Source organism: Kogia breviceps, chromosome 2, assembly GCF_026419965.1.
Source record: "Kogia breviceps isolate mKogBre1 chromosome 2, mKogBre1 haplotype 1, whole genome shotgun sequence".
Lineage (NCBI taxonomy): Eukaryota > Metazoa > Chordata > Mammalia > Artiodactyla > Physeteridae > Kogia > Kogia breviceps.
The window spans coordinates 65,861,696-65,874,180 of record NC_081311.1 but is presented as its reverse complement, the minus strand read 5'-3'; the positions used below and the strand labels follow the sequence as shown (position 1 = coordinate 65,874,180).

The 12,485-nt window shown below is 35.9% G+C and overlaps 1 protein-coding gene across 3 annotated transcripts in view; it reads right to left on the bottom strand.

Annotated features, from left to right (window-relative positions):
• CTNNA3 (catenin alpha 3) overlaps positions 1 to 12,485 on the bottom strand; it is a 1,725,986-nt gene that overhangs the window by 1,344,674 nt on the left and 368,827 nt on the right. The window lies entirely within an intron of this gene.

Here is a 12,485-nt window from a genome sequence, read left to right as displayed (position 1 = left end):
AACAAACTATCAAATATCTGTCCCTCCTATATTCCAAAATCCTAAGTATCTCTTCCCACAAAGAAGGGAAGTCTAAGGACCCATTTATTATCTGGTTCTTCTATCCTTGATATAATCATCAAAAGATAGCACATTCAGTAAATTTATTTCAAGGCAGTAGGGATAAAGGGTAAAATATACTAAATTACTATCAGTAGTTGAGAAAAATCATTAATTAGTTTTTGATTGCCTATCATTTCTTAAGCAGATAACATGGATCCAACAAAGTCTTTAGAATCTCTATAAACAGTTTTTAGTACTGAGATGTCCTTTATTCAACATGCTGATACCAGCAGCTCCAATAATTCCCATGATCAAAGTGTTAAGAAATGTAGTAATATCTGCTTTTTCTGATTTAATTTGGTTAATTACAGATCTACCCAAATCGTGTGGTGTATAGCCCCACAGATCCTAATCTATTATGTGAAATTTAAACAAAAAATATTAACTGCATACAGTCATAAACACAAATGCTTATTTGCATGACTCTCTTATAGCCCAAAATATTACTGGCTTAAAGTTAGAAACAGCATGACTTCAATCAATATAAATTGCAAAAAGAGCTAACTCTAATGATCAGAAGTAGTGATATACTTTTAAATTGTCTTGTAGAAATAGCAACTAAGATAATAGAATTTTCAAGAGAATATAAGAATATATAGAATTTTTCCAAAAACTTATCAACCAAGGAAAATCATTCCCCAAAGTCTATACTACCTAGTTAAGAATATTAGAAGAAACTTGATTTTCTAAGTATGAACTTTTCCCTCAGACTTTTAGTTTATTTTATAATACACAGAGAAATCTTACAATTCCAGTCACTAATATCCCAGCAAATATGTGGTCTGGACCATAGAAAACTAATAAATGATGACATATGAGTATAATTAAACAAAGTCATAGAATAAAGCAGTAGAAAATTATTTATACAAAAACTACAGCATTGTAAAAACAAACTTCTCTTAAAAGTCAATATTGTTTCAGGAGCAATTTAAACCAGATTCAAATAAAATTCAAATAGGATTCAAAGATTACTCAATTCAAATAGGAAAGAAAGTTCTCTTCTGTTAAAGAGAAAATAAGATTCACTACCAAATTACATTGCTTTTATAGGACTATAAAATACAAAGCCTCACAAAATCAAGAATTTAATAAAATATGCAAAATGATAATAATGGTGAAATTTAGAAAACTCTTCTATGTGACATGACCTGTGCTAAGTATTTTATTATCACTTTGAATCATCATAAGCACCTCAAAAGATAAATGCTATTTGTGTCCCCTTTTCCAAGCAGAAGAATTGAGGTGGTTAAGAAATGTTACCAAGGTCACATCACTAATGAAATAGCCAGACTTTGACTCCAAGCTTCTTACTTATTCACTCTTTCTTAAGTAATAAAATACATGATGTGACCAATTGCAGGAAGTGTAAGATTTAAAAGGATGGACTTTGGAGTCAGATGCACGAGGATTCACATCACACCTCTGGCTCTTTCTAGCTGTTGTAATAAATTGATCTCTCCAAGTCTGTTTCCTTTTCTATAAATGGAGATAATAACACCTGCCTCATAAAATAGCTGTAAGAGTTAAAATAATATATGTAAAGCACTCAATACAGAGCTTGGGACATGGCAAGCTTCCAAAATGTGGTAGTTATGATTATTTACAGGGTAGCTGCATTTAACAGTGCGACCTATGGTATAAGGACAAAGGAAAGGTAACTGACCTGTTGAGTGACCAAAACTGTGGCGTTGCCATGAAAGATGAATGAAATTGTCAAACCTAGTCCCCTGATTTTCTGTAAGTCTCTACAGCACTTGCTCATGTACCTGTTTACAGAGCATTTCTCTTCTCTCTAGATCATTTCATTGTTATCTCTAACAAGTGATTTATTTTCATTTCTTTCTCATTTCCTGTGACCTGTTTAAAAGCTCCTTGCATATCTACCCTTATGAGTACCCAAGTAGTTTGTTATCCCCTAGTACAATACTTAGTTTTTGTACTTGATACCCTGGGATTCATTTTACTATGTAACAATCTACCATGAACATCTTCCTAGAATAAGCCTAAAGATTATTTAAAATACCACCTGAAAGGAAAAGAAAACTTTGTATATTACCATAACCTCTGCACAAGATTTACTAATGTAAACACAGCTTTCCAATGAAAAATAAAAGTAAACCCAGTTGGTTCCCCATGATTTAGTTTAAAACATTAAGCATACTGACTATAATATAGAACAGTTACTTGTCAAATATGAATATGAAATGGCACCTCTTTGTCTTACCTCTTCAGAGTCCATAATCAGTCCCCCTCCCATTTTTACTTCTATAAACTCCTAATTGGGTCTATCTTCTAATAGCTACAATGTATAACTTAAGAGACAACTATTTCACCAACATTTGTATTAAAATCTAAAAAGGTTTTAGTTTTACCTAGCATAGTAAGCAATTAATAGAAGAATGTGAAACAGTTCAAACTGTTTAAAGAGCAACATTTCTGATTAGCAATATGAAATTGGAACAGATCACGTGGTTCAAGTTGTGTTTAACCCAGAATGTTCTGTGTGGTTACCATATGTCACAATTAGTGTTATCCAGTAACTCTAATGGAGTCATTAGAGTTTGAAGCTTTGGGTAACTATCAGCACTTATTAAAACTTTTTCCTCCTTATCTAATACTAGATAAAATTAACCATTCCACTTTAGGATACTGAATTGTATAAATTCCTGAAGAGACTTAGTAGATGAATCGTGAATAGAAGCATCAGCAGTTCTCTAAATCAAAAGGAATTTTTAAATACCTATTTCTTTTATACTAGATTATATAAAAGAATATTTTTGGAAATAAAGTTGCTAAGTTTGATCAAGTAGACTTCCTTTTTCTAATGAGTAGATTAGATTTGTCCAGCATAACATTTTGAGAAAAACTCCTTCAAAGATCCTCTTAGAGGTGGTTGGAAGGAGCCCCAGTAAAGGTAAAATCTATAAAGCCGGGCTTCCCTGGTGGCGCAGTGGTTGAGAATCCGCCTGCCGATGCAGGAGACACGGGTTCGTGCCCTGGTCCGGGAAGATCCCACATGCCGCGGAGCAACTAAGCCCGTGAGCCATGGCCGCTGGGCCTGCGCGTCAGGAGCCTGTGCCCCGCAATGGGAGAGGCCACAACAGTGAGAGGCCCGCATACCGCAAAAAAAAAAAAAAAAAAAAAAAAAAAAAAAAAAAAAAATCTATAAAGCCAACAGATAACAATCAGCTTAAACTGTTACCATCAGTGAATGTCAATTTTTATTACAGGGCAGAAGTTAATTAATTTTGTTTCATTTAATAAATATTCTCATATAATATAGTTCCTGTACTAGATACTATCTCATATTTCTAAATAGTTCAAAGTATTAAAGATTATTTGCAACAGGAACATGTTGTCAATGTATATATTAGGTTTTCTTCTCATTCTAAATTATATCTCTTAAATGCTTTAGGTCCAATTGACCCTGAACATGGTAAATGAACTCCAGTCACTAAAGAATCCCCTGAAAGTTTATATAACACCAGTCAAGGTTAGAGGTTCCATTTGAAAGATTTTACTGTTATGTAACAATGATGGTTATATATAATTATTCATCCCTGCACACACCTCCCCCTCCCAGTGTTAGCAAAATGTTCAGCACTCAGTGGGCGCTTAATAAGTGTTTGCTTAAAAAATCAGTAAGTGTACAGAGACTCAAATATGCGTAAGTAAATCGAATACTCAGAGAATATATACCAATGGAGACAAGATGTAAGTGGAGAAAAAGACTCATTATTGGCACAATTTCAGGGTAATTACATATATATAATCATCCAATAATTGCAAACTTAAAATGTATTGAACTACTTCAAAGTAATTCTCTAAATAATGTTCCCTTCTGCCCACAAATTTCTCTATGTATGTACCCTTCTGCCCAAAATTTCTCTTCTCTTAACTGAATAATTTTTTTAACTTGAACTAGGAATTCAGGCAATATTTTTACAAATGAAATTACTTGATTTCATTTTTAAGAAGAAGAATAAATACAAACAAGCATAATGTCATATCAAGTAAACAAATTTATTAAGCACATGAAATTCATACCAAGAAAAGGAGTCATATGAAACTGACTCCCAGTTCTGTCACTGAGATGGGAGTTAAAAAAGAAGATTTAAAATATTGCTGGTTAAATCAATCTCAGTGATCTTTCTTTATTGGAGGGAAGTACTAATTTGATTTATAAAAGTTTAATTCCAAATTAGAACAGCTGTTAAGACCCCTTATCAACCATTATTTCGTTATACATGGTAGGAAGATAAGCAGATAAGGTCACCTGCCTAGAATGAGATGCTTCACATTATTTACAGCTCTAATTTTTGTTCAGTAATTGGTAGGTGCAATTCTCATTCTGCTTGCTAATGACAACGATATATTTCTGAGGCAAATTAGAGAAAGAGAATTTTGTGTTATTTTCAGCAGTATTGCTAAAAAGTGATGCAGTGAGTTTTAGTTGAATTAAGTGCCTCACCAATATCATAATTCACCCAAGAGATTCTAACACTGAAGTAACACCAGCCATGAAGTGAACTTGAATAGAATAGAATTTGTGTATTTGTTTGGCATTGGTCTCCCTCACTAATTGCCCTTTCTGTAAAGTAGTTTTGGGTAGAATGTAGTAAGTGTTTCATGATCAGCAACTGAATGCCTATCATCTGTGAGAAAACACGTATTTTAAATTGTCCTTTTGAATTCAAAATGAAAGTAAAGTACTCCAGAGAAAAAGAAGAAAGTTATTTCTCAAAGTTCTGAGGGAGAAAACAGACATTTTAAAATTAACACATAAGAGATCAGAATTTTCAAAATTATAAAGCCTTTTTCACTAGAAGAGAGGAGCATTAGCAACTAAGGAAATCCAGTCATTGGCACAGTATGATGCATATGTACTTTATAAGTTGGCAGCATCTGAGTCACATGGGAATCCAAACTGAATCATATGGCAAATTATGTCAAAGATTATTTTTTATTCCAAGAGTTTCTCAGGGACAATTGCTGAGACCTGCATATACACAAAGGCCTTGATACAGCTATTAAGAGTAAATAAAGTCTTCAATTTCTATAGTGGAAGATTCCATGCCAAGTTCTAATGTACACAACCTCTCACAGCTAAAGCCACAAACAAATGAAATCAATAAAATCAGGCTGTCAAGTCAAGAACTGGGGTTGTTTCTCAATGTCTAAGGGTTTCAGTGTGGTTTTTAATTATCCCAGATGAGAACAAATTAATAGGTGAATAAAATCCATTTAAGTTAGAAGGCATTCATCTTTGACTAATGCTTTATTCTGTTAAACTTTGTTTATTATACTATTTATATCAGATATTGACAAGCAATGTTATACATTGCTTTGAAATATACATAGCTTTGAAAACTGGAGTGTACTGTACACATGCAGAAACACCACTTATGATTGCTCGGGGTGTGTAGTTCACAGCAGTGCCACATCTAAGGGAGGATCCCTAGTAGACACTGTGGATGTCTTGAATTTTTCAGGGAGATAGAAGTTAAATGTATTGTTCCAACAAAAATTTTCTGACAAAAGTGAAGTATGGGTTAAGTAATGACTCTGTAAGATATTATTGTTATTATAAAACTTAATGAAGAGGTTTCTGAGGGAGGAGAACATAGTCAAAAGTTATAGCATGATTTTTTTCCCTCTTCTCTCTAAAACATTATTAGATGCTGCCTGAAGGCATTCACCACATTGCAGTACAGCATCACAGCCTCACAGCGTCTTATCTCCCTGCTAGCTCTATTGCTGAGCCTCTGGCAGGCCATGCCACCATTCTACAAAGCCAGCTGTTTCTGAATAATATACACATGGTAAGACTAGTAAATTCTACGAGCTTGAGATCATTGACACCATAAGAAGCCCTATTAATTGGAGGTGATGTTATGGGGATAATATGAAGATGTATTAAACACTGTAGAAGTCCAAAAATGGCAGAAGCACTGTAAAGAGAAAACAAATCAATACTTGGACTTTGAGTGTTTGTGAAGACACAGCACCGCCTCCCCCATCCACAAAAAGCTATGTAGCTAGATGGTTCCATGAGGATGAAGCTGTATCAGGAGTTCAACATTACATCAACTTTGTGGAGGGAAAATCCATGTTGCTGTGTCTCGCATACTTCTATTCAACATATCCACATTGTACAGGAACTCCTTGATCAAGCCACAGGGGTCATTTGTCCACCTATATGCTTTATCTACTGTGGATATCTTTGTTAGGCATTAATGTTGGACAGGAATATCTTTCACACTCCATAACAATTCCAAGAGGTCTCCTCCAGGCCTCCTTGTCACCAACTTCACAAGATTTTTTCCTTTCCAAGTTCCTAACAATCCAGTCAATGTGTTAGGCATTGACCATGAATGAATGTATACTGATACCTTAGGACATCTCTACTTCTACCCCTAATTAAAACTAGTTGCAGGGCTCAGAGTTCAGTCCACTGGAAGAATTTCCCTTCCTGTTGTCTTTCAAGGTTATTCCTGTTGTAGTGCAGCACCCATTCCCTACAACTGATTTCAGTATACCATGCAAATCCATCCATAATATCAGGACCATGAATTTTCTTTCTCTATTAACAAGTCATAGGAAACTCCCCATGAAGCTATAGGTATGGGTTGAGGAAGAGGCAGAGAAGTAGCAGGACCGAGTACCTTGAGAATATGTCACCTACTTAAGCAGTTTACTTGTGCCTTCTGGACCTTTTCAGGCCAGATCTTGATACATCACATCTGATTTATAATGAGATGCCGGTGGGCACATCCAATTTTATGGCTCATGATATTAGATAACACCTAGTTCATGATGGGCAGTTCAGGTCACATACTCACTTTGTGCCCTGTGGTCAGGTAGGTGTTCAGTCCCTATTAGGGTCCATAAGCAAGTCAGTAAAATTGCTTTTCAAATGGAAATAGTTATTGACAAAGGAGGGGTCTATGCCATGATTCTCCTTTGGGACTTGCCAAGAGCTCCAAATAGTATATCTGGCACATACATATTGAATATATCAAGCTTTCTGGGTCATAAAATTCATGGGAAGAACAGTTTGCTCTACAGATAGTACCTACTGTACAGCTCTTTCTTTCTCCTGGCTTTACTCAAACTGGCAGCCTTAAAGTTTACCTAGTAAATGTGCAGCAGCAGCCTACCTAAAGGTAATACATATTGCATTCAAAATTCAAAGAGGCTCATCCAGCATTATGCCTCACTCTTGGTGGTGGACAAGGTTCAAGGTGCAGGTATAATAATTTGTTTCTCACTTTAGAAGAAATAGCCTGACTTGTTTTTCTCCCATATTCTGACATGCATGTGTGTTACTAAGGTGACTAGGATACTTGCTACTTCCTGCTCATTAGCTTAAATTAACATAATACTGTCAATGTAATATACATACTTTATGTTTTATTGGATATAAAGGAAACCAAAATCCCTCTGGATTATGTGTGACAGTGATCAGTTGAATATTACTTATGGTAAAACTGTAAAGATATACTGTTGTCCCTGCCATATAAATGTTAATGACTTCGAAGTTTTCCTTACCAATGGAAATGGAAAATATAACACTTCCAGGGGGCTGTGCTAGTTTACTCCCATAAAGATACCACAATTGGAACTACATGTGCAATTAGCATCACCACCTGAGCAAGTGTACAAAACTATACTCTCATACTCCATGACCCATACGACTTTGGCAGTTGCCGAACAGTCACATTAAACATGAATAATTTTATTTTAGTCTTTTATGGTGGTACTAATCTCTGCAATTCCCTCAGGAAGGTGGCGTTACTTTTGGTTTTCTATCTTGGGTAGGTGGGGGATGCCATTCCAGGAGCTTCTATTTGGCCCTTTTTAATCATAATAGCCTTCATTCCATGGATCAGAAAACCAATGTGTCGATACTGCCAGGTACTAATTATATCTACGCCCATTATATATTGAGGGATAGGGAACTGCTCTTGTACTCAGAACATTATCCGTTATCTCAAGACCTCCAAAGATCTCTACTCTGACTGGTATACTAGTATGATGGCATTTAAAGTCTCTGGGGATCAGTATAAGTTTTGATCTAGAATCTAATAACTCAGAGGGTCTGAGTATTTCCGTCTCCAGTATACAGTCACCCCGACAGAAGACTGAAGGGTTCTGTACATTGTGAAGATTTCCTATTCCCACTGCTTTCAGGGGGTCATCCCTGCATGCGGTTGTAGTGTAGTACATCTATTTACAGCTGGTCTCAGTAAACCATAAATAACCATCCATAAATCAGGTCCATGCTTTTTTCTCCTCTATTAATATATCAGAGGAATATGCTTAGAGATAGCTTGGATAAAAATGTATAATATACACCCATAGCTACACTGCAAGGTCCTTTTACAAAGGGGCCTGGCCTCTCCCTCATCAGAGAGGTTCTGGGATGTGAATTGGCATATATCCAAAACACTAATATTACCATTTCTTCCCACAAGACCTGCCACGAAGCAGGATTTTTCTGCCTATACGTGTTAGGTAGTACATTGGAAGGATGCACATGTATTTTATCCTTAGAATTGCATAACCAATTAGCTGTTGCTACAGAATAGTGGTTCTCAAAGTGTGATCTCCAAACCATCAGCATCAACATTAACTGATTAGAATTTCAATTAGAATTTAAAATGTTCAAATTCCACTTCAGACTTATTAAAATAGAAATTCTGGGATGGGGTCAACAAGCCCACCGTGAGTCTGATACACAGTAAGGTTTAAGAACCACTCCCAGAGATTTCTGTAAGTCAAGACCCATCCCTGTGGCTTCTTTTGGTAGTTTCAGACATCTTGCTTGTAATGATTAAGGGCCACCAGCTGATCTATATCATTCTAAGACCCCCATCAATCCTATTAGGATCAGAGAACCTAATTCTATTATAGTATAACCCAATATCATCTCCTTCCTACAGAAGACAGCAACCACAGAGTTATTCAAAGTTACTGTCATACCCCTTACCAATGTATTTTAGTGCTTTAACAAAAGAGCATCATCTGGCCTTCCTAGGGAGTATGGTTAGAAGCTGGCTCATCCATTCCAGAATTTTCATTTCCCTAAACCATTGAAATCCTTCTTTTACAGTATGCCAGGTAATCTCAAACATTTCTACCTCATTAACTATAGGTCATCATTGAGTTCAGGCTTCAATTAATACACTTCATAGATTATTAAGCCCTCTTCCAAGTGCCCAAGCCAATATATTATTAAATCCCAAATTCCACATGAGTACACCAATGTCAATGAATTTAGTCTGACAGACCTTAGCATTTACTCCCCACATATGCCAATACAGATTGTTGAGGTTTTGAACTCTTTCAGTGTATAAACTATTCCTCTCGGGGTAGGTCTTGCAACTCCCCGTCTAGGCTATGTTGAGTCAATAAGAGAGGGCAAAGGTGGGTTCGAAGGTTAATCAGCATTAGTTTGCTAGGCAAGTAAAAGACTTTTATGTACTGAAGGGCTAGATCTCTTAGTTGAGAGGTGGGTGGTAGTTAGGTTTAAGGCTAGAGGTTACTCAGTCATATCTGCCCTAAAGCTACAAGAGATGAGAGTCTCCTTCACTGCAATTCTGCAATGGGTGGCTTCTTACATATCTACACAAGTCCTTAATTGTATGTTCACAGTTTTTAATTATTCCTTTTACCTACTCACCCTCCTTGGAGTCATAAGAAGGCAGAGGACTCCACAATCTTTAAGTCTATCATCACTGCCATATAACTAAGTATCAGTCACTTGATTTCCCAATACTCTATTTTCCATCTATACTTCATCCCATGTAATAATTTGAATAATTATAATGCCACCACATTCTGCAAATTACCCATTTCCACTTTCCTCTTCTATACTTCTTAAATGTACAATAAAACTAATTCCAAAATTCTACTTTGAGTTCTCTTTTCTGGGACCAGTTATGATATAGTAAGAAAGAGTATCAGGATCTCATCAGTAAACAGATGACACACCCAAATTAGAACAATAGAAAAAGTATTTAATAAAGTGACTATTTAATAAAGCTGTGGGCAAGGTACAAGGAAACTATAAGGCATTGATTCCCTAAGTGTGGTCTATGGACCAGTAGCATCATCACCTAGGCACTTGTTAGAAATGCAAATTTGGGGCCTTAGCCCAAACCTACTATATCAGAAATTCTGGGGATGGGGCTCAGTAATTTGGTTTGACAACTCCTCCAGTTGACTCTAATGTACACCAAAGTTTGAAAACTACTGACACAAAGTATAATGCATTAACCTTGTGCCAATAACAATTGGGAACGTCACCCCTAGGACCAAAGAGGCAAGAGAATGGAATAGCAACTGGAAACCAGAGAAAGTCATAAAGAGAGAGCCACTTTGAAAAGATCAATGACCTTTGGTAAAGAAATCCAGACTACCCTAGAAACCTCACAACAAGAAATGAGACAATTATAATTCAATTTCATTTATTCACTTCCCCCAGTTTTCAACCTGGGCTCCCAAGTGACTAAACTCAATCAGAAGCCAGAAGGCAAGAGAACCTGATCATTCTATCCATTTGGGACAGCTTCCCAGGGAATAAAGTAGGTTGGAGAATGAAGGGTATATCTGGAGAGGCAAATGGTAGATATCTGGCATGCATGCCTAACATACATTGTGAACATACTCCAAATTTGACAAAACTCCAAAGCATTTATTTGAGCAAGTTATAGATTAATAATATTTTATAATTTCTGTGACAATAATGGTTTCTCAGGAATGGTTATTTACTATTTAACCAAATATCTGGATTTCAATAATAAAGTTCCTTTTTCATTCATAAAAACTCCCTTGGCTTGTACCCTGGGGCTTAACACAATACTGGGTATATTGTAGGTATTAAATAAATGTTAGAGATGGCTACTACTACTCATTTTATAATCACCTACCTTTCCCCTATGTAGACATTTAAGTCCCTACCTTGTTCCATGCTGCATCCACTGAGCTGAAAATCTAATTTGTCACTGAATCCTCCTAGAATTTCTGCTCATACCAGGGCCCTCTTCTTAAGTGCCATAATCTAAACTCCATTCATCCACAAGCTACAGCCTACTGACTTATTCAATTCCTTTTTCCGCTATAAACTAGATTTCTTGATTTGTTTAATATGTATGATTGAGGGCTTACTTTTGCTTTTGGTTAGACAGTCAAATGAACTGCTATAGCCTCATCCTAGTTCTTAGCTCTATGTTAATCTCTTATCATTGGTATTGGCTTGATACTTGAGATGTGAACATGTATACTGTAGAATTAGGTTAAATTAAGTGTCTGTATCTACAACATTGACTTCTAGATCTCACTGATTTCACTGTGCCCTTATCTGGATCTACTTCTATTGCATAATCCTTGTATCCATTTATTCAGAATGTATCTGAATTTCAAGTCTCAGTCAGCAGTCCTCATTGGTCTCATCCCTTCATCTACACTGCTCTAGATATCACAAGTGTTTTAATTATAGACCATTTTACCACACACTTTCCCATCAGTGCTTCATCTTTCACAACACTTACAAATTAAATAAGAAAGGATCCCAGACAGTCAGCAAATAATCATTTCAAACTGAGTTTTTCAAGAAAATTAAAACAGCACTGCATTGAATATTATCTAATTATTATGAATGTTTCTCTCAACTATTTCTAACAAATCTACCTCTTGGCTTTCTCTAAAATAAAGGAAATGTATTTACAATTACTTTTGTTAATGCTCTGCCAAATAGTAAAGAATATATCTTTCAAGGCTTTAGAAGGGTCAGCAAACCAATCTCACACAATCCTTATTTGGCATCTGCTATGTGCCCAACATTATGCTAGCTGCTAGTGACTCAAAGCCAAAGGAAAAATATTCTCTGCCTTCAAATGGAAACAAAAAATAAGCACATAATTACAGTGGTTAGTATTTCATAGAAGTACATGCTAGGTAGTATACTTTAGACTCTGATCAGAGAAAGCTTCCAGGAGGAGATATCCCAGAACTGGGTCCTAAAGGAAGAGTAGACTTAGCCAAGCAAAAGGAGTGGAGATAAGGGAAAGGGGGGGGCGGTTATAAGAAAGAAGCTGCACACACAAAGTCATAAAGGCGAAAGAGAATGTGAAACCTTAAAGTAAAAGGTGAAAAATAAAGAGAAAAAGTGTGAATAGGTATTTAGGGGACACATAAAAAAGGACTGTGTACCTTATGTTAAGAACTATGTTAAAAGTCATAGAGAGTCATTGAAGAATTTAAATTCAGAAGAATTTAAATCAGGGAGTTGAAGAGTGGTATTTTTTTTTAAGAATATCACTTTTCTAATTGTTTTAAAAAAAACTAGATTGGAGGGAGGCAAGACAGAAATTGGGAAG